Source organism: Rhea americana, unplaced genomic scaffold (assembly GCF_003343005.1).
Source record: "Rhea americana isolate MKP2758 unplaced genomic scaffold, rheAme1 scaffold_212, whole genome shotgun sequence".
Lineage (NCBI taxonomy): Eukaryota > Metazoa > Chordata > Aves > Rheiformes > Rheidae > Rhea > Rhea americana.
In genome coordinates, this window is record NW_028186279.1 from 471,907 (window position 1) to 476,580 (window position 4,674).

Below are 4,674 nucleotides of genomic sequence, written 5' to 3' on the forward strand. Positions count from 1 at the left end.
TTTTTTTTTTTTTTTTTTTTTTCCCTTCCCCTTTGCTAGCAACATTTGGGTTACTGAATGTGTAAGGGCCAAGCGTACCAAATGCAGATTAACCCCCGGTTCCTCGGCCCTCCTGAGCTGCTTATCAAGGTGGCTGCAAGGCCAAGCCCCCTCCCAGCCTCACCTCAGATGAACGCAAAGTGAGGGGAAGCAAAGGGAGGGAGCTGCTCTACCCCCAAAAGTTTAGAATGAGCAATCTTGCCAAAAAAACGTACCACTCTTTGGAGAGGCTAAAACTTTAAAGTTTGTCAAAATCTATTTCAGCACRCTGGTTGCCTGTGCAGAGATGACGGTGATGGCTGCCAAAGCGATTCTGGGCGGGCTGATGCAGAGGAGGTGACTGCTGGTGCCCGTGTCTGGTGCAGACTACTCTGCTCCTTGGTGAACAGCCCTAAAGCCATAGATTTCATCTGATCTTTGCAAAGGCTAACATCTGTCTGCTGTCATTTTAGTAAGATTGATGACAGGCTGGGATAGGGAAGGAGGAGGGGGAGTGCAGTGGGAGGAAGGCAAGTCTCAGCAGCCCCAGTGACAGTGGCCAAGCTTGCCCGGAGTCACTGGCCCGGGCCCTCTGGTCGGCTGAGGCAGTGGCTGGAAGCAGTAATTGCACTGGGATGTTACAGCAGATTGCAGGAACTCAAAGACATAAAGGCAGCATTTTGCACCTTATATATCTTAAAAGATTGTTCACATTGCAAGCAACATAGAGCTAAATGTTATGACAACCATAAGAATGTAGTTTACTGTGGCTTAATGTGGCTGGGCAGTGCAGGGTAAAGCTATCAAACATATATATATATATTTTTTAAAGTTTCTAAGAGAAACTAACTCATGTGGGCATGCAGCTATTTTCGTATAAAACCCTGAATTCTGGCAAACACTTTCCAAGCTCTTATTAGTAGTAGTATCACAGTGCCAAAATCATATGCTTTCCTGCTTGGAAGCTCTCTTCAAGCTGCTGTCTGAGCTGATGTAATAGAGGAACTTTTTAAGAAAAGACACATATCCCAAACAGGGAGGCCAGTTACTGGCCTCAGCATGCAGTGTGCCTCGGAAAAAAATAGCTTTCATACTTGGGCAGGATGGAGTCCATGTATCTTTTTCCATGAATGAATGAGTGAATGAATGACTATCAATGCTGAAATTTGATCTGACTAGAAATCCTAGAGATTCAGGTTTCACCATGTATTTGCATGTACATGAGAGGGATCTCAGCATTGCTGGGAAAGAAGTGCAGGTTGCTGTGGAGGAAATGTGGAGTGATAGAGTTAATTGCCTCAYAGAATGGGAAGCATGAAATGTATCTGCAAATGTTAATCCTGGTATGAGACTGGAAGCTACTGAGACAAGGGCTGGAAGCAGCACTTGTCTTAGAGACCTCTTGCAGCACAGAGGTTCCTCGGTGGGAGCTTGAGGGGAGATGGTTGCACAAGCCGGTAACTTTAACAACCTGGAATTCAAAATATGCCTGACCTAAAACTCCAGACGGGAACATGTAGAGGCTTGGGAAAAAGTTCAGCTCCAACCTTGGGATGTATGGCTCAGATCCCTCCTGTTCAGATTTATAGTACTGATACAATGCTAATTTTTTCAACACTGTGTCACATCATGATGGTTGACAAAATGACTTCACTTTATGATGAGATTTCAGGTGTGGGCAACAAAGATGTAGTTTTAAGGTTTTTTTTATAAAAAACTAGCTATGCTGTCCTCTGTCTTTTTAATCATCTACCCTGCAGACTGGGGAAGAACAGACACTCCCACTCAAATCAGAGGGCTGGCCTGGATAGTGCATGAACTGTGCGGTTGGGTGAGCACGGGTGGCTGGATTGATAAAGAGTGAGACAGAGAGATAAATACACATACAGAGGAAAATAAGAACAGATAATGGATTGGTGTAAGTTRCAGTATATTTCCGCCTGGTGATGAAAGACTAAAAGTGAGTTATAGATCTTTCCTCACGATAAGAACAGATATTTCTTTCCAAATCATTTATCCATAAGATACTGAGATATTATTTAGGTCTGCATATATTTTCAATGATACATGATGGAAGGTGACACTACGGTGCTGGTATAGTGACATGGAAGGGACCAGGGCTGGTTGTGGCAAGGTCCCCAACATACACACTTCCCAGACATCGGCGCTACCAGGCCCTCAATCCTAGGGTTAAATAAGGCTTATCAAACTTCCTTAAAACAAAAGCCACACACAAAGGGAAAACAATGGTGGTGGGTGGGAGAACTGTGTAGTCGTATGAAATAACCGCTGTCCCCACTCCATTTTTAGTTTCCTGTCTTCTTTGTGCTCTACTGTTCCTCCCTTTGCCTGTTGCAGATGAGATGGTTTCTTCATTGACTTTTTTCTTCTCTCAGGTTGGAGATCAGTGGGAACARATGTGTGAGCAATGGTAGAGGAGGTGCTGCAGTCTGTTTCAAACAGCTGGTCCAGGAACATGGACCTCTCCACAGCCCGTGGAGTCACTGGAGTGACCCCACTGGCCGCTCTCGAACTAGCCTAGTTGCCGTGGCAGAACACAGACACGCTTGTGCTGCCAGAGGCTGGGTCACGTTGACTGAGGTTGGTCTTAAACTGTGAGGGCTGTAAAGAAGAACGATGGTGTATATCCTGATGCTGAGCCCCAAACACCATCCAGTGAAAGCACTGCTGGGCAGGGGTGTGCCACCTTCCTGCTGACTGTCCAGCCCAGCTCTCGGAAAAGCACATCCGTTGTTTACCTGCTGGTAAGGAAGCTTGTGTAGGGCATTTGTATTAATCTGGCTCTTCACATTTCTGTCACAGTCATTTAGCGAGTGAAAATGCTCTCATAGAAACCCTCAAACACACTGCCGGAATTTTCATTTGCAGCTCCTGCGGGTGAAGAATTAATTTTTATTGTAAGGAGTTCAGAAGAAAGAGAGCATATTTATTCTAATGTCACAGATAAATATGATATGGCTATTTATACATTACCAGAGTTTAAATCTTAGTTTGTACAGGACCTTAATGTATGAGAAGCAATTGCTGTAAGTGTTACAAGATCTGTTTATTGCTCTGGGATATAATTAACTTTAAAAAAGATGCCTCTATGAAGAAAACAACCTTACCTGACAACTTTGATGTAGTAAGAACCTTCTTCCTTTGACTGTTCTCGAGATGCTGAAATGTTTGTGCTGGTGTATTATATGGATGTGTTTAATCCTTTCATCCTTTCAGTCAATGCTATAACATTTACATGTCTCAGAGACATGACATATGTACAGTACATGTGTATGAGGGTGGGTAGTCTAGTCTTAAAAGATTATTCTGAAAAAGCAAGATGGTTTTGTCAACAAGGAGAGAAACAGTAGCTTGTTTTACAACTAGAGTAGAAAAATGTTTTTTTTTATATGAATAAGAACATCCTTTGTTAGTCATATTATTTTCAAATCCACCAAGGCCTGAAAACATACATCCTAGGTCACGTTTGTTGAACATGCTTAGTGCAGCCCCATTCAAATACTGCAATAAAACCAGGGCCACCCTACAACTCTCTCATGGGTTACAGCTGTGTAAGATGGTGCTCAGATAGTCAGTGGTCAGATGAAAATTTATACGAACCATGAGGATAAAACATGGATCCTGCTGTCCTGAGATATTAGCCTAAAAGAGAATCCACTTCATATCACCAGAGTAAGCTAGATGTGTTCTGACTGAATCCATAACAAGACAGCAGTGCACACACAGATTAGCCTGTACATTAGAATACTTTTTCTCTGCTCTTTTTGATACATCCCAGAGGACACAGCCCATTGCGATACCATATGCTCTGAAGTAAATTTTTAAACATCACAACATCATGCAAGATAGTGGTTCCCAGCCAGTGACACCTCATTCAGTACTAGAATATTAAATTTCCTGTTAAATTCTCTTACATTCTCTCTAATCAAGACCCAAAGATATTTTGCTGGAAGGACAGAGAGAAAAGGATGGTAATATTGTGGATGAATGYCTGTGAGAAGAGAAAGACAAGTAAAAAAAGACTTTGAGAGTCCTAGCCAATAAAATTAGGAAAAAAGAGACAAGTTTCAACCATGGCRGAGAGTAAGTGAAGAGGAGAGATGAGGCTGTCATTGCTGACTATGTAAAATTTGAGGAGATGGTGAGCCAGGCAATGGAAATACTAGAGAGACAGGAAAAGATGCGGGGGTTGAGTGAAAAGTGTAGGCAAGCTTTGGAAAAAGCATCATGTGAGTCATCAGCATAACAATGTCAGCTAAATCTATGAAAATGAAGGATCTCATAGAAGGAGAGGAAAGAAGAAGTGACACCCACTCCCTCCAGAGATCAGGAGAGAGGTGAAGAGTGTCCTGTATAAAGGAGTGCATAGGAGATACTCCACAAAACTCAGCAGGAAAGGATCATTAAACCCAGGAGAAGTAACAAAAGCAACAGGAAAGCCAAGGACAATGAGAAAGGCGTGAAGACCTCTATCTCTTGCTGGGAAAAGTTTGGGCAGGATGGAGCCAACTCAGCTGCATGCCAGAAGCCAGGTGAGAGGTGCCCTAGGCAGGAGGTGGAGAGCAGATGCTCAGGGAAGGGATTGCTGATGGTGTCTATGGTTGGGGACGGATGAAGGACAAAGAAGGGGAAGGT